The following is a 19,624-nucleotide window of genomic DNA, read 5'->3' on the forward strand; positions in this document are numbered from 1 at the left end:
TCACCTTTATTTGCCATTTATATTTACATGTATTAATAATTTGTTGTGGTCGGTGTACAGTAATGCAGCGAAAAGCAACATTCAACTGTTATAAAGAATAAAGAATTATATGAGAAAAAGATAAAGGTTAAGATAAATGTAACACGCTGTAAGGTTTCACTGCTAAGGTAATGGTTTCTCTGTAGTAGTAATGTTTGGGTTATGACTAGAGATACCGGGGCTTTGGAATGTGGGGCTATCCAATGAGGGATGTTGCTCTTTGTTGTGGGTCTGGGAGAAGGGATTTCATGGTCTTTTGCCGGGGAGAGATGAAGAAAGAAGACGCGAATGGAGAGACTTGGTAGACCGCCGGATGGAGTGGACTTGCAGCGAGGGTCCGAGGGTCGGCTACTCTCGGAGGAGGTCGACGGGAAACCAGTGGACTGAACCATGAGCTCCAATGTTGCACATTAGACTGTTTCATGAGAATGGGCCCTTTTCTTTTTTTTGTTTCTTTATTAACCATATAGTCAAATTAAAAATTATAAAGCTGAATTGTTTAACCGCATATTGTGTACTGTTTGTTATTTCATGGTACTGATTTGTAACAGGGGGCACATCGTGCAGCATCCACCCAAACAAGATTTCTTAAGTTTGGCCAGGCTGAAGGCTGTCTTCCCCGAGATTAAACCACTAGCTGAACTGAGAGTTACATACGGATATGGAATAAAATGTACATAAATACCAGCAGCTATTTACTATGTAAATATATTATAAAGACAAGCTTAAACTGTACAGTGCAGTACCATGACAAGGGTAATAGATGGGGGGGTGTCTAACTTGAAAAATTGATCAGATTAACTGCCTAGAGGAAGAAATTTTTAAGATGGCGTGAACTTTTTGTTTTAATAGCCTTGTAGCATTTTCCAGAAGGAAGCCTTTGAAAATAGTGGTTTGCAGAGTGGGTAGTGTCTGCAATGATTTTGAGGGTATGGGAAAGGAAAGTTTTCCAGACAGAGAGTGGTTAATACTGGATCTTACTGCCAGAAGTGGTGAGGGTGGATATAGTCGCAACATTTAAGAGGCAGCTGCATAGGCACTTGAATGACTAAGCCTTGAAGGGCATGGGCTTTGAAGTATAATGGCCAGCATAAATATGTTGGGCTGAAGGGCCTGTTTTTGTATTGTATAGTAATGTGGCTGTGACAGTATTGGTGTAGAGAGCAGGTTCATGGTACAAAACTGGTTTCTCCTGCTCTTAATTCATAAGTTCGATGTTTATCTACAATAAGCAGGGTAAAAAAAAAAGCACTGAAGTTAGTGCACCTGGAGAATTCCACTGCCTCTACCAGCCAGGTCACAGATCCATACAAGCATGAGAGAGAAATCTCACAACAGATGACCCTTCCCTGCTGCCTCAGTCCACGATCACCAACGACCCTGCTTCCCGAACCAATCTGTGGCCACGACATTTCAGAAGGAATACTCTCTTCAGTTCCAACAAATAGTTCATTATGTAGTTAATTATAGATTACACAGGAGGGGGGAGAAAATTGTTTGAATTAAACAGCAGGCAAACAGAAAGGATTAGGGCAGTGGATGATGTGATAGGCAATCAGGTAATGGAAAGTGCATTAAAGGAATTAGAACAAAGGAGGTGTCAATTGCGAAGGTAGAGGGAAGCCCAGGGGAGAGGAAGAGGTTTCAAATTTAAAGTACTGTATATATACTCAGTGGTCACTTTACTCGGTACACCTGTACACCTGCTTGTAAATGCAAATATCTGATCAGCCAATCAAATGGAAGCAACTCTATGCATAATAGTGTGCAGACATGGTCAACAGGTTCAATTGTTCAGACTAAACCTGGGAACAGGGAAGAAATGACTAAGTGACTAAGACCGTGGAATGATCGATGGTGCCAGATGGGGCGATTCGAATATCTCAGAAACTGCTGGTCTCCTGGGATTTTCACGTACAGCAGTCTCTAGAGATAACAATAATCACGTGAAAAAAACAAAACAAAAACATCCAGTGAGCAGTAATTCTGTGAAAAACACCTTGTTAATGAGAGAGGTCAGAGGAGAAAGGTTAGGCTGTTTCAAGCTGACAGGAAGGCAACAGTAATTAAAATAACCATGTGTTATAGCGGTGGTATGCAGAAGAGCACCTCTCAACGCACAACATGTCAAAACTTGAAGTGGATGGGCTACAGCAGCAGAAGATCATGAATATACACGGTGCCCCCTTTATTAGATACATGAAGTACCTACTAACATGGTCAATGAGTGTAGTCAGTTCAGTCCAGCTGCTCCTGAAGAAGAGGCAGATTGTTTAGATGAGGCTGAGTCCAGGTAAGAAGATGAGAGAAAGACACACAGAGCAGTTGAACGTAAGGAGAAATATAATGGGGGAAGGTTATCAGCCAGGTTATTGGGACTGTGTTCTTATTAAAGAACATTTAAGGTAAATGTAGTCAAAGCAAAAACTCAGATTCAGATTTATTAATCACACGTACATCGAAACATACAGTGAAAAGTGTCATTTCAATTAACAACCAGCACATCCTAAGGATATGCTGGGAGCTGCCTGCTGGTGTAGCTGCACATTCTGGAACCAGCATAGCACGTTCACAATGCTCAGCGAACAACATAGAACGCGACAAAACAGATACAGCAAGCGACAGAACAAGAACAGCAAAACAAACTCATTCCTCCCTCTCACACACCCCCTTGCAGATACACAGTACTCAAATACCTTCAGTGGACTTGCAGTTTGCAGGTATTGACCTTCAACTTCCCTATTGGACTCTCAGGCCCAGCACTCTGGACATCGGACCTTGATTTCCAGATTTCCAAAAGATACTTGAGCTTTGGTACTGACCCCAGGAATCACTGATGATGTTGAATGAGGAAACTGGATGAGGATCTCGAATTCTAGGTCTTGATCTCCAGAGTGTCCGATGACTGGAATCCTGAACCCTAGGCGTTGAACTCCGGTTTTGCCAATTTGTGTACCTATAGGGTCACCAGATGGGAAGGGAGCGCGAGTGTCATCACAAGCCAGATTAATGAAGTTCTAAACCCATTGTGCAGTAGGTAATATGATTATCTCATAGTCCTAGGGACCTGGGTTCAATCTTATTCTTGGGTACTGTCTGGATGAAGTTTGTACATTCTTCCTCTGACATCTTTTGGAATTCCTCAGTGTGAATGGATTTCCTCTCCCATCCCAAACACCTGCTGGGTAGGTGGAGACACTAGAGACTGGAGATGCTGGGATCTGGTGCGTCCTGATGCAGGGCTTCGACTTGAGATGTCCACCATACTGTTCTCCTACCGATGCTGCCTGAGACACTGAGTTCTTCCAGTAGTTTGTTTTTGCTCCATGTTGGTAGGTAAGTAGCTGTATTCCACCTCTACAAGAATGGCGGGGTGTTCGATGGTCACGTGAGAGAATGAGTTTGAGAGATGGAGCAAAATAAAGGGAGAATGCAGCCAATAGGTTTACTTTATATTTGGATCCCAGAGTGAGTGACGTCACCCCACTGGTAACGGTAGAGCTTCTAGAGGGGTAATAAAGATAAGGGAGGCTGTGAGGTGGGGGTTTGGTAGCAAGAGGGGCACCTGAGAGATTACAGGCTTGATTTAAGAAATTAATTACTTATTATAAGCGTTTGATTTTCAGTGCCCCATAATTGATTGCAATGATCACATAATCATTTCGTCTCTTGCGAACCCACTGAGACTTTGCTTGAAGCACTTTATGGTTGCTGAAAAGCAGTGTGACATTTCTGTATTTATGTATCATTAGAAATCTGGACTGATGAAATCATGTTATTTCCACATTATTGCCATGCACTACTGTAGTACAGCATTAGCTGCTATGATTCCCATACTCTAATCATGCAGTGACACATTTCCTGTGAATTAGGGTATGGCATTCAATGGGGTAAATTCAGCATATGCCATTTCGAAGTGTCTTAACCGCATTTCTCTGGTACGTGGCTCAAAGAGATATCACTGCCCCATTTTATGTACTTTCAGACAAAGAGTCAGGTTTTGCCTGAGCAAAGATGACATCATAATTTTCTGTTTTATTGATTGCAGGGCTTCAAGTTGGACTTAAAGAATAGGCGATAGACTGTGGTTATTAATCCATAACGAAAATATTAGACGCAGAACAAATGAAAACAAAAGTGTAAACAATACAGTGTGGAGTATCTGAAATATGGATTTCTACCAGTACTAAGCAACCAACAGCAGCTAATGAGTTTTTTTCAAATGTGGCAATGAAACTATCTTAAACATCTTCAGACTTAAACATCTGAAGAGAATACAAGAAAACACTCCATTAAAGTGAACAAGAAGTTGACTAATTTTCAGGCACTTTGTGAAAACTTTCAGAAACAATTCTAAACATGTTTGCCACTACTTCACAGCAAAATAATGGTTTGTGTGTGTCATACAACATTTCATTGCTCATTAGTAAATCTGGAAACTCCCATACAATTGGAGAAGATCTGTTTCTGCCAGCAGTAAGGGAAGTTCTGAACACAGTTTTATATAAGTCAGCAGATCAAATAATTATGGTGATTCCACTCATTGACAAATCTGTTCAAAGACCAATAAATGAAATGTCTGATAATGTGGAAGACACATTGTGCAACATACTTAGGAGAACAGAATTTGCTCTGTAGTTGGATAAATCAACTTTACCAGGCAATGAATCTTTGCTTCTTGGTTAAGTTCACTTCATAAAAGATGAAAACATGATTTAAGAGCTGTTATTTGCAATGCAACTAGAAACAGATATGAAGGGGGAGTCAATATTTCTGGTTGTTGAGCAGTTTTTCAAAGAGAAGGACATTCCATTCACCAACTTTCTTGCTTGTGCAACAGATGGGCACCATCAATGACAGGATGCCACCATAGGGTTATCACTGAACACAGCTATACCTAACATATTTACCATCCACTGTGTAATTTACAGACTTCTCGTCGCAAAACTGCCTAAGAAATTGGCTGCATAAATCATTAAATACTGTTATCACAGTGGTAATTAAATCAATTCCCATGCTTTCAATTCTGGATTCTTTCAAGAGCTTTGTATTGAGAATAATGAGCAGTTTGAACAATATTCAATTGCAAGGTATGATATGAATCTCATCAAAGTCAAATCAGTCATCTCCACATTTCTGTCCGAGTTAACCCTATTTACTGTAAGTGCAACATTGGTCATCATGACCTTTTCCAATTTCTGAGCCTCTCTCAGTTGGAAGAGAAAGAAAGAATACCAGATGATGATCTTCAAGTATACTGTACCCACCTGAGTGAGCTGCATGAAGGCCATTCCAGAGAGATTTCAGGATCTTCTCTCAGTCCAAATTCCAGTTTGGGTAATACATCCATTCCTGAACACTTGTAATGAGGAATTAACAGGAAGAATGGAGGAAGAACTGATCTTGCTACAAAATGACTTTGAGCTGAAGCTGCGGTTCAAAAAATCATACCAAGACTTTTGGTCACAGGAAGAAATCTCTGAATGCTATCCTGCACTGTGGAAAAAGTTCTTTATTGCCTTTCCAACATTATATTTAATGGAGCACAGTTTCAGTGCAGCCAAGCAATGTATTTCAAAATAGACAGCAAATGACTTAACGCTTGGATCTGACACTCTTTCTGAGTGACATTCAGCCTGATGTTGAGAAGCTGATATTATTGCACTACACCCATCCATCTCATTGAAAGGTGAAAAAGCAGCAAAGGAGTGAATAGCTGAACCATTACTGAACACTCAAAAAATTGCTGATTAAAATTGTTTTCACTGTAATTAAATAAAGAAATAGATTTACTAATAGTTTTTAATAGATTTGAAACTTTTGCAATTATTTGTTACTGCTTTGACTGTGCAGACCTTATTTTCTTTCACTGTGCGTCATAAATCAAAATTCTTTATAGCTTAATGTAATGGTGAGAAACAGCAAGGGGGCACTGGAGATGTGGTCTAGGAGCCAAGGGAGCAGTAACACAATAAAGTTTGGGAACCACTGCTCTCCAAGGAGCCTAATGCTTTGAATAGTCCCCTTTACTGTTATGATAAGTAAGATTGTTGGAGACACCAGAGACTGAAACCTTGCCAACCACCAGCTGCTGGAGGATATCAGAGGGCTAGTGGAAATTAGACAGTGGATGTTTTGGGTCAAGAATCTGCATCAGGATTGGGTTAATGGTGCAAGATGCCAATATAATGGAACCACAATTCTGATTATGGAGAGACATATCATAAGTGAACGTGAGAAGGTTCCAATCAGGTTAATGAGAGGCACATTTCATTATGAGGGAGGGTATTGGGAGAAGAATCATATTTTGGGTTATTGGAAGGGAACACCAAGTGTTCGTGAGGGTCAAGTCATCAGGTAGGGTTTGCTGTGATATTCACATGTATGCACCAGGTGCAATGAAAAACTTTCCTGCAACAGCATCGCAGGCACATAAGACCACAAGACATAGGAGCAGAATAAGGCCATTTGGTCCACCCAGTCTGCTCCACCATTTCACGATGGCTAGTCCATTTCCCTCTCAACCTCATTCTCCTGCCTTCTCCCCGTAACCTTTCATGCCCTGACTAATCAAGAATCTATCCACCTCTGACTTAAATACACCCAAACTCCACAGATTCACCACCATCTGACTAAAGAAATTCCTCCTCAGCTTCGTTTTAAATGCACATCCCTCAATTCTGAGGCTGTGTCCTCTGGTCCTCAACTCCCCCACCAAAGGAAACAGCCTTTACATATCCTCTCTATCTAGGCCTTTCAAAATTCGATAGGTTTCAATGAGATGCCCCCTCCCCTCATTTTCCTAATTTCCTGAGAGTAAAGGCCCAGAGCTGCCAAACGCCCCTCATGCACTAAACCTTTCAATCCCAGAATAATTTTCATGAACCTCCTCCGAACCCTCTCCAATATCAGCACATCCTTTCTTAGATAAGGTACGCTAAATCTGTTCATAATACTCCATCTGAGGCCTCACCAGTCCCTTATAAAACCTCAGCATTTTACCCTTGCTTTTATATTCTAGTCCTCTCAAAGTGAATGCTAACATTGCATTTGCAGTCATCACCACAGGCTCAATCTGCATGTAGCATTAGAAACACAGCATTCACAAGAAAACATAAAATATACATAAACTGAACAAATCTATGCTAGAAAGAACATAATTAAAAAAAAAACAAGTCCGTCGTGTTGCAAAATGATGAAAGTGGTCATAGTGATGCTATACAGAGGTTGTGATTAGAGTTGTGCAAGGTGTTTCAAGAATCTCATTGGCCTTCATAAATCAAAGTTTCGTGTACAGGAGATGGGAAATTATGTTGAAGTTCTGTAAGGCATTGGTGAGACCTAACTTGGAGTACTGTGTGCAGTTTTGGTCACCTAACTACAGGAAATATGTAAATGAGGTTGAAAGAGTACAGAGAAAATTTACAAAGATATTGCCAGATATGGAGGACCTGAGTTATAAGGAAAGATTGAATAGCTTAAGACTTTTTGCTTTGGAATTTAGAAGATTGGGAGGAGATTTGATAGATGTGTACAAAATTATGAGGAGTATAGATAGGGTAAACGCAAGCAAATTTTTTTGCTACTGGGTTCTTGTGGAACTACAATAGAGGTCATGGGATAAGGGTGAAAGGTGAAAAGTGTAAGGGGAACAGGAGGAGAAACCTTTTCACTCAGAGGGCTATGAGAGATGGATGAGCTGCCAGCACAAATGTACATGCGAGCTCCGTTTCAGTTTTCAAGAGAAGTTTGGATAGGTACTTCGAGGTAGGGGTTGGGAGGGCTATGATCCCAGTGCACTGATGGGAATAGGCAGTTTAAGTGGTTTTGGCATGGACTAGATGGACCAAATGGCCTGTTCCTGTGCTGTACTTTTGTATGACTCTGGGACTCTAACCAATTACTTGAAGTGAACCAGCTATTTTTGAATCTGATGTAATGGAACATCAGAATTCCATATGTCCTGCCCTATGGTAGGTGGGAGAAAATGGCATGGTCAGGATGGTGGGGATCTTTGATGTTAGGCTTAACTGCTCTCTGCACCTTCCTATGCTCCTGCACATTCAAATTGCCGTATCAGACCATGATGCAACAAGTCAGGATGGGAGCGACGCAGTGACATAAAGGACACAGACCAAGTTAATGTTTGGCTGACAGGATACTTTGTTCCCAATAAAATATACAATCAATCTGCTCTTTCAGATAGTGTGGACAATTAGTGCCGAAGTGGAGATACTGACTGCCGAAAGGAAAATTCGCTAAAGCTGGATTTTTAAAAACCAAAAATCGTTAATAACGACAAACGAAGGAAGTTTTTTCCTCACTTCCTGGTTACTTCCCCAGTCTAACAACACCTTGGAAGTGATGACCAGTCGGCGAGGGTGTGGCAGTGATTGTGCAGGCACTGAAATTGTGAATGAAGTGGGAGTAATTTTGGGAAACGGCAGCAACTGCCTGGAGGAGCTCACAAGCAGTTTTCAATGGACTGGGCTGGGCTTCTCTCTGAGTTCAGAGTAGGATACTTTCCCCTTAGGAAACGATAATTGTTGAAGATGCTTGGGTTTGTGTGCCGGGATGATCTGGGTTCTATAAGGGAAACTATCTTCCACTCATATAGAAACGAAAGAAGAATCACATGCGCTTTCAGAGGCAATGTAGCAAATAGCTAGTGCTGGAAGTAAAGAATGAAAATATAATAAACAGCAGTTAACAACGTATTGTACTGATAAATCATGGGGGAATACTGTCAGGCAGGAAGAAGTAGACATCCCACCCACCCTCACATACACCTGGAAGAATCGGAAAAATCATCATTTTTTTTCCTCTCTGGATCAATTTTGCCTCTTCTGCAAAGGTACATCTTGTTTAATCTCCAGCACTCTGCACCGAATTCTCGTCAGACTGACCTGTTTGTATTAATGTGGCTCATCTCGTTGAGTTTCTTGTCAAATATGACAACCTCAGTTCTCCAGCAACTTTGCTTTGATCAAATTCTGGAGTCGTATGTATCCAAGATTTGGGGTAATAGCCCTCCACCCTCCAGCCACTTTAATGCCCATGATTTCAATATTACAGGACAACATGCCGTCAAGTTGCCTTGATGTCAAGGGCAGCCCCCTCAGGAGAATACAAGAAAATAGGGGCAGAAACAGGCCATCAATACCTTCAAGCATGCCTCACCATTTGATAAGATCATGGCTGATAATGCTGGCCTTAGCTCCTTTTCTGTGCCACGTCCATATCCCTCTAATCTTTGATATAGCAAATATCTGTCCAACTTCATTTTAAGTACCTCTAGTGATACAGTTTGTGAAGAATAGAAAAAAAAATCATGATTTTCTTCTGGATAAGGGCAGAGAATTCCAGGGATTTGTCATCGTCTGTGAGAAAACAACCTAAGTACTTTAGTTTTAAATGACAAGCTTATCTTGTAGTTATACTCCCTTGTTTGTGCCTCTCTCTTTGGTGCAAACTTCCCAACATCTACCCTATTAAGTCTCCTTAGGATCACTCCTCATTTTTCTGAACTCTGTTGAATGTAGACTCAAACAGCTTGGGCTCTCTTTGAAGGGCAAACCTCTCATCCCATGAATTAGCCAGGTGAATCTACTTTGTACTATCTCCAATGAGGCTGATTTTTTGTGATTCATGCTCAAGAACACTGTTTAGAGAGGTAGAAGATGCAGTTTTAATCTGTTCATTGGCTGCAAAATCACTTAACTCTATCCATTGCATTCTAATTTTTGCTAACTAGCTTGCAAGCAATCTGACACCTAGCATTCCTTAGAGATGGGTGTTGCTGCTCCCTGCTCCATTCCTCACAGGACACTACTAATGCTGTCATCTAGAGCGAAACCGCCCCCCCCGCCCCCAAAACAATCTGAGGCTTTCAACAGATTAGACAGCTAGTGGATACTGAGGGGTGGGCAATGTTTCAAATTGAGCATCTGCATCTGGACTGACCAGCCCAGTCACTCCTGCAATTGTTTTTAGATCCCTCTATAATTCACTCTCACTTCACCTCTAGAATTCAGCCCGCTGATCAATGTTTGAACCTAAGTTGTGATAAAGTTTGCAGCCAAGAAGTCCTGGCAAAAGTGGAACTGGGCGTCATGTTGTTCATGAGTAAGTGCCACTGATGCTTAAGAACAGGCTGATTAGCTGGAGTGGATTTGCTTTTTGTGAATGGGTTATAACTGAGCAATGCTCCACATTATTGGATTGATGCCAGTGTACTGGAAGAGCTTGGCTAGAAGCTCAGTCAGTTCTGGAGTGCAAATCTTCAGCAGTACAGCTGGGTGGTGTCAGGTTCCTATAAACTTTGTTACAAACCATACCTGGCAATGGATATAGAAATCCCCCCATTCAGACTACATATGAGCTCCAGCTGGTAACATTTCTTCAGAAGTTCAGAATGGGTGGAGTGTGATGTGCTTTATATTGATGGTTCGGGTTCTGAACATTATCCTTTGTATAAATAACAGCTGTCAAAGAATCACAGAATTGTACAATATGGAAACATTAAGCCCAACTCTTCCACACCACCTAGTGGGCATCTGATCCCATCTCCCTGCATATGGTTCATTGTCCGGTGTTCCAGTGCTCATTTAAACAGTTCTCCCATCCAGTCAGCAACCCAGCTGCAGCCCGTCTCTTAGATAATGTGTTACAGGAACTACTGTCTAGGTCAACAACTCCCACTCACATCTTTCTAAATCTCACCCTGCTTATTCTAAATGTGTGCTCTCAGGCTTTATATACCCCTTATAATGGGAAACACTTCTTGCAGTCATCTTATCTATGCCCATTGTTATTTTATATCAGGGGTTTCCAACCTTTTTTGCACTGCGGACTGGTTTAATATTGACAATATTCTTGCGGACCGGCCGACGGGGGGGGGGGGGGGGCGTGGGGTGTAGTGTTGCCAACGGACAAGAGTAGCAGTCAAATAAGTTGTGCTTACCCAGAGAAAAACTACAATGACCATGAAACCTTGCGCAGGCACCAGTGCGCATGCGTGAGATGCGCATGCCTGTACCTGCCAATTTTTTTCCTTGCAAGTCGATTTTGGCGATTCTGTGCGGGGGGGGGGGGGGGATTAATCATGACCGGAATATCGGTGTTAAGTGGCTAATACACTCAATTTCATTTCTAAAAGGGTTTATCTCACAAATTTATTATTAAACACAAAGCGCATATTTTCCTCGCATGAATACAGTGATAAGTCAATTATCAAGGGAGCTTGAAGTAAGTGTTGAACGAACTTCCAGTAGAAGTGGTAGAGGCAGGTTCGATATTGTCATTTAAAGAAAAATTGGATAGGTATATGGACAGGAAAGGAATGGAGGGTTATGGGCTGAGTGCAGGTCAGTGGGACTAGGTGAGAGTAGTGTTCGGTACGGACTAGAAGGGCCGACATGGCCTGTTTCTGTGCTGTAATTGTTATATGGTTATATAAGTAAGTCAATAGCATCATAACATTTTAAGTAACGTTTGGATAATAAACACACAACACATATTTTCCCCGTATGAACATATAAAATCATTGCAACACACCAATATCCCTGAATCAGTGGGAGCCTTGGGCTTGTTTTCCTGCAACAAGATGGTCCCATCGAGGGGTGATGGAAGACAGCGATACACGAAGAGGGTTCCTTATGTCCAGTCTATTCCGCAATATAGTTTTCATTGCATTCATTGCAGAGAACTCTGCTTCGCAGAAAAATGTTGGAAATGAAAGCAACGTTTTCAGTGCATTCGTGGCTATCTCAGGATATTTAGCTTTGACTTTGATCCGGAATGCCGGCAGAGATGTTATGTCAAACATACTTTTCAGCCCGACGTCATTTGCAAGCTCGAGGAGTTGATCTCCTTCCCGCACTGACATGGATGATGCGCGGGTAATGACCTCGCGTGCGTTCAAGCTCAACAGTGGCTGTGACAGGGAATGAGGAAAGGTGCAGCTGACTCCTATCGCCAAATCAGATCATTTCCTCGCGGCCCGGTAGCACATGCTTTGCGGCCCGGTGGTTGGGGACCGCTGTTTTATATAACTCAACCATGTCCTCTCCCAACCTCCTCCGCTCCAGTGAATACAAACCTAGCCTCTTTAGTGCCTCCTCACAGATGAACTGAACCATCCCAGGCAGCATCCTGATGAATCTCCTCTGTACTCTCTCCAGTGCTACTACATCCTTCCCATACCTTGGTGACCACAACAGCATGCCGTATTCTAGCAGAGGCTTATGACCGAGATAACTGGTTTCCTCCATTATCCGAAGGTAGAGCGTTCCTATGAAACGGTTCATAAGCCCGAATGTTGTAAAGTGAATAAACAATTACCATTTATTAATATGGGAAAATTTTTTGAGTGTTCCCGGACCCAAAAAATAACCTACAAAATCATGCCAAATAACACATAAAACCTGAAATAACAGTAACATGTAGTAAAAGCAGGAATGATATGATAAATACACAGCCTGTATAAAGTAGAAATACTTTACTGCAACACACATAAAAGTTACTGGTGAACGCAGCAGGTCAGGCAGCATCTATTGGAAGAGGTACAGTCGATGTTTCGGGCCGAGACGCTTCGTCAGGACTAACTGAAAGAACAGCTAGTAAGAGATTTGAATGTGGGAGGGGGAGGGGGAGATCCGAAATGATAGGAGAAGACAGGAGGGGGAGGGATGGAACCAAGAGCTGGACAGGTGATTAGCAAAAGGGATATGAGAGGATCATGGGACAGGAGGCCCAGGGAGAAGGAAAAGGGGGAGGGGGGAAACCCAGAGGATGGGCAAGGGGTATAGTGAGAGGGACAGAGGGAGAAAAAGGAGAGAGAGAAAAAAATGTGTATATGTAAATAAATAACGGATGGGGTACGAGGGGGAGGTGGGGCATTAACGGAAGTTTGAGAAGTCAATGTTCATGCCATCAGGTTGGAAGCTACCCAGATGGAATGTAAGGTGTTGTTCCTCCAACCTGAGTGTGGCTTCATCTTTACAGTACAGGAGGCCGTAGATAGACATATCAGAATGGGAATGGCCCAAAACGTCGACTGTACCTCTTCCAATAGACGCTGCCTGGCCTGCTGCGTTCACCAGCAACTTTTATGTGTGTTGCTTGAAATTCCAGCACCTGCAGATTTCCTCGTGTATACTTTTCTGCAATCATTGCAGCACTGTCTAGCACAGCGAAAATCTCTCGCAAGCGCTCTTGGCAGAAACACTCTCTCCAGTAACCTTTAAGCTATGAAGCTGCCAAATCATACGAAATAACGCATAAAAATACACAGCCGATATAAAGTAGAAATAATGTATTTACAGTGTAGTTTCACTTACTGGAATTGGGAAGACAGCAAGCACACTGATGATGGTGTGTTAGGCTGAGTCATCGGAGGTTGGGGTGGTGGGAGGTAGAGGAGACTGGGGTGTCATCTCATCGTTGTCTGTTTCCATCAGGGCAAGCAGGTCACCTTCTTCTATGTCTGCCTGCCTCGACGTTGAGGGTCGAGATTCGTCGTCTGCTGTGGCTGATGTGGAAGGCTTGAAAGATGACAGTATGCTTGACTGCTTAGCTTTGCGCATTTTTCTATCATACAGTTCTTTGTAAGCACTCAAAACATCCTGCAAACCTGCCCTAAACCTACGTATCCTTTCAAAATTAAAGTCATACTTTTCTGCAATCATTGCAGCATTGTCAATCGCAGCGAAAATCTCATGCAACTGCTTCATGTTCAGTTCCTGGACGACTTCACTTTCGGGCCGTTTGCTACTGCATTCGGTTTCAATTGTTATCCTTTCCTCTTGCAATTGCATCAGCTCTTCATCTGTCAGTTCATCTGCCAAAACCTCTTCAACATCACCTTCGTCAACTTCCACAAACCCAGCCTCCTTAGCCAAACTCACTATTGCCGTATCAGCCGAAGCACTCTCTCCGTTAAACATTAAACTATGAAGCTGCCCTGGCCTCAGAAACCGATCAAACCACCCACGACTACCTTTAAATTCCACTTTCGCAACACTTTCATCACCAACGTCTAGTGCTTTCTGTTTCAGTTTATTAAAAAGACTGACTGATTTCTCCATAAGTATAAGAAAACTTAATGGAACACCACACTTTGTACACCCATCAATCCACTCAAGCAATAGACTTTCCATTTTATCCATTATTGGATGCCAACTAAGAGAGGAGAGACACTTTGCTATGAGTAGAACCAACAGTAACATTGGCAGCTTTTAAGATTCTTTCTCTCTGCATATAAATAGTGCGAATGGTGGATGCAGGCAAGTTCAACGCGCAGACAATGTCCTTACTTCCTTCACCACGATCGAAATGCTTAATTATGTCTAGTTTTATGCTAACTGTAACACCCTTACGAGCTCTTTTAGGTTTTTCCGATACCTTAGAACTCATCTTGAGAACGGACGCACAAAATAAATCGAGATAAAGCACTTGTTTAAGCAATGGTGGCTAGAATGCAGTTCCAGGGGAGGAGCTTGGCTGCTTGGATGCGTGCTGCCTTATTTCACGCACTGCCTTTTTTCGTAACAGTGAAAACACCTTCTGTTAGTGAAAACAGGTAACTAATGTAGGTCTTTCGTAACAGCCAGGTGTCGTAAAGCGAACATTCGGAAAACGGGGGCCATCTGTATTATAAAATTGGGACATTACCACCCTGCTTCTATATTCAGTGAAGGCCACATATCTTCCAAATCGCATTGGCTGCCCGGATTGCCACCTTCAAGGATCAATGGACTTGTATCCCAAGATCCTTCTGTTTCCCACTACTCCCTTAGACCTCACTGTTCACGTGCATAGCCTCATTCGAGCTCCCAAACGCATCACTCACATCTGTTTGGATTAAAATCCATTTCTCTTCTACTTAACTCCACCTATGAGAAACAAGGTAATGTGCCATCACAACTTCTGCCTATTGGCTGTGACATCTACCATCATGAAGTACTTTGAGAGGTCAGTCATGGCACACATTAACTCCAGCCTCCAGACAATCTTGACCTATTACAATTTGCCAATTGTTGAGACAGGGCTATGGATGACATCATCTCCCTGGCCCTACTCTCATCTTTGGAGTCTCTGGACAGTAAAGACCCCTATGTTAGACTATTAAACCCAGGAGATTCTACAACAGCTGAAAATATTGAAGAACATACACAAAATGCTGGAGGCTCTCAGCAAGTCAGGCAGCATCTATGGAGGGTAATAAACAGTTGACATTCCAGGCCGAGACCCTTCATCAGAGCACTGATGAAAGATCATTTTATGATGGGAGAAAAGAGCAGGCCAGTTAGATTTGTCTAGATGAAACGCAGTTAATGCATATTTCCGCATGACTAAGCTTCTTCAAGAGAAGAGTGAAAACAATTGGAAGAGGCTGAAAGAGTCGATTATGAATTGGTAAAAGGTTATCTTTCTCCTTCATGGAAAGAGGGAAGAATGTATTTACTGTATAATAAATTTATTTTATTCATTTTTCTTGAATCAACACTTGAGCTGGAAAAAATAGCAAAAAGTGATTCCATTAGAAAGTGCAGGCAAAGAAAATTGGCTATCAGGGAACTGGGTGGAGATTTGATAGAGGTAGACAAGACCATGGCTGGTTTATTCACAGTAAACTGAAGGAAAGTTTCACCATTCATGGATGGTTCAAGGACTGGGGGCAGAAACTGTGGACAAAAGTTACAAGGAGATTTTGACCAAATACTTCTTTTGCGGACAGGAGATTATGATCTGGAAATTCATGCCTGCAATGGTAGAGGATATAGGAAGCATCAGGGCTTTCAAAAAGAGTGAGTTAGGTACTTGAGTTCGAATAAGTTACAGGGCAACAAAGGAACTGCAGGGGAACAGGAAGAAAAAGATTGCTGCATTAGAAGCTGACACAGAGTGGGGCTGAATGACTCCATCAGTTCAATGATTCTATAAAATTGCACCTGTGCATGTGTAATCACTCAACTGTGAGAACCATACCAAGGAATGCTCTTCTAACAGAGAAACGCTGGCATTTATAAAATGTGTACAAGCTGGTTGTTTCAATTAAAATGACAGGACCTCTCCTGGATGAACAACAGCACTTCCTTTATTGATGAATTTAACACAGTCTGTACAAGTTTTTAACAGTAGTGAATGAATATGTCACCACCTACCTACAGGTATCTCCAGTGCACCTGAATCTGCAGTACCCTGACAGACATAAGATTAATGTTCCAGAGGGTGAACACGTGGAAAGCATTTAGGCCCAGTCATGTGCTTAGATCTTATGTGGATCAGCTGGCAGGGCTATTTGTAGAAACCTCCCTCTGCTTCAGACTGTGGTTCTCTCCTGCATTAAGAGGACCACTATCATCCCGGTATCTAAGAAAATCAAGATAACATGCCTTACTTGCTACCATCTAGTAGCTCTAACACCATGAGGTGCTTTGAGAGGCTGGTCATGGAGCACATCAATTCCAGCTTTCCTGACAAACTGCAGTCTTCCAGACAACCTCGACCTACTGCAACTTGCATAGGGTTGAAACAGGTCCAAGGCAGATGCCATTTCCCTGGCTCATCTGGACAGTAAAGACACCTACATCAGACTATTGTTTATTAGTTACAGTTCTGCATTCAATACTATAATTACAAATAGCACCAAACTCTGGACCCTGAGAGTTAATGCCTCCATTTGCAACTTGATCCTTGACATCCTGACCAACAGCTTGCAATCACTAATGATAGGTAGCAACATCTCCACCACATGACTATACTCCACAAGGCTGTGACCTCAGCCCCCTACTTTACATCCTGTTCACTCATGACTGCCTGGCCAGATTCTACCATCACTCCATCCATATGTTTACAGATAGATTAGATTAGATTAGATTATGAGGACACGGAGTCCTCCTTTATTGTCATGTAGTAATGCATGCATTAAGAAATGATACAATTTGTTCCTCCAGAATGATATCACAGAAACACAAGACAAACCAAGACTAAAAAACTGACAAAAACTACATAATTATAACATATAGTTACAACAGTGCAAAACAATACCGTAATTTGATGAAAAACAGACCATGAGCACGTAAAAAAAAAGTCTCAAAGTCTCTCGAAAGTCCCATTATCTCACGCAGATGGTTGAAGGGAGAAACTCCCTTCCATGAGCTTCCAGCGCCGCAAACTTGCCGATGCAGCATCCTGGAAGCACCCGACCACAGTCCGACTCTGAGACCATCTGAAAATTTGGAGCCTCCGACCAGCCCTCTGACACCAAGCACCATCTCTGCCGAGCGTTTCGACCCCGGCCCCGGCAACAGGTAATAGGCAAAGCCGAGGATTTGGGGCCTTCCTCTCCGGAGATTCTCGATCGCACAGTAGCAGCGGCAGTGAAGCAGGCATTTCAGAAGTTTCTCCAGATGTTCCTCCGTGCTTCTCACGTCTGTCTCCATCAAATCAGGATTGCGCACGGCATCCTAGTTCACAAATATGATATCATTCAGAGCGGCCGCTTTCGATAGTACGACTGTAGTGGGCTGCATCACAGATAACGACTGGTCAAAGCACGAGAAGGAGATAAGGAGCTTTGTGACATGGCATCATTATAACTACCTTTCCCTCACTGTCAACAAGAAAAGAGCTGGTTATTAATTTTAGAAAAGAGGATGGAGCACATCCTCCTGTCTTCATCAATTATTGTGAGGTTGGGAAGAAAGAGAGCTTCAAGTTCCTTGGAGTGAACATCACCAACAGCTTGTCCCGTTCCAATAACATTGGTATCATGACCAAGGAAGCTCACCAATGTTCAAAGTTCAAAGTACATTTATAATCGAAGTATGTATATATTATACAACCTTGAAATGTGTCTCCTAACAGGCAGCCACAAAACAAAGAAACCCAAAGGAACCCAGAAAAAAAGAGGACCAACAAACATCCAATGTGCAGAGAAAAAAAACATACAAACAATGAACACAAGTGAATCACATTCTGAACTGAAGTCCACAGAGAGTCTGTCCCCAGACACTTAGTTCAGCACAGAGTGGAGCAGTGAGCTGAACCAGTCTGTCCCTCTCCTTGGGCCCCGGCACCCCGACCTTTTCAATCTGGCCAGGCACTTAAATCATTGTCCAAACATCAGGTTCAGTCACTTCGACACACTCTGAGGCTTGGACTCTACCGCATTGATTCAGCCTGTACCCGACCTTCCCAATTCAGCACGGTGCTTAAATCATCATCCCAACCTCGGTTCATTTGCTTCAGTACACTCTGGGTTTGGACCCCACTGTCTCGATTCAGCCCGTAACCAACCTTTCCGATTCGTCACGGCGGTGAAATCGATCAGACTTTGGGGTTTCCTCGCTCTTGCAACGACCCTGCTGCCTCGTTCTGCCACATCAAATTGGTTCCAAGTTCAAAGACCAGTTACAGATTATTACTTATGTCCAGCAATGATTTAATCATCCCAGCTAGAGCACCAGCAATCTTTTTCATTGTGTCTCAGAGCAGCCTTTTAAATCCCCTCTGATTCCAAGAATTTATCCACCCTTAAACCCTCAAAGGCATCAAGTACTTCTTGTTTATCTAGAAAACCTGCAGTAATTTTTCACATGCCCCTTCACTGAGTTCTCAAACTGCAAAATCCATGTGAATACTGATGAAAAATATTCACTTATGACCTTACCTACACTTCTGACTTGAGGCTCAGATTGCCCCTAGTGTCGCAAATGGGTCGTACGTTATTCTTTATTAGTCTTTTAGCCATTAACATAGTTATAGAAGGCCTTTGCACTTACTGTATCTTAATCCTGCTTTCTCACTGATTTCTCTGGAACCCCTTTGCTTTTTGAATCTCCATGTTAAGCACCCCGCTATACTTTTTAATACTCATGAAAAGTGTCCGTTATTATTCCTTTCCTATACCAGTTATAAACTTTCTTTTTCTCCTTTATTTACCTCTAATATTCCTTGATATCCATGGTTCCCTATATTTGTTACCTCTGACTTTTTATCTTTACAATGATATATTGGCCTTGAGCTATTGATATTTCCCCTTTGAATGCTTCCCACTGTTCAGTTGTAGACTGACTTGCAAGTGAATATTTTCTATCTACCTTTGACAGGTATTCTAATATTTTAATTAAGTTGGGATTCCCTCAATTTAAAAGCTTTATTACTGATCCATTCCTATCCTTTTCCATAATCACTTTAAAGTATACAGAGTTATAGTCACTATCTCCTAAATAAACATTCATTGACCTGCCTGAAGATGCACTTTATGTGGGAAAATAAAGCATAATTCTGCTAGATTGCCATTATAAACTGCGATGGGGTAGCAGATGTGAACAGCTTTGTGGTCCCTCATTATTAAGGTCATGGGTGTTGCCATTTAATAAGTTTCATTTACACCTTATTCTCTAAATTCTAGTGAATAGCCATCAAAACACTCTTCATATGACAAAGCATTCAATCTTGGAATCATTTTCATGAAACACACATAAAAGTTGCTGGTGAACGCAGCAGGCCAGGCAGCAGCTCTAGGAAGAGGTACGGTCGACGTTTCGGGCCGAGACCCTTCGTCAGGACTAACTGA

The sequence above is a fragment of the Mobula hypostoma genome, chromosome 4, assembly GCF_963921235.1.
Source record: "Mobula hypostoma chromosome 4, sMobHyp1.1, whole genome shotgun sequence".
NCBI lineage: Eukaryota > Metazoa > Chordata > Chondrichthyes > Myliobatiformes > Myliobatidae > Mobula > Mobula hypostoma.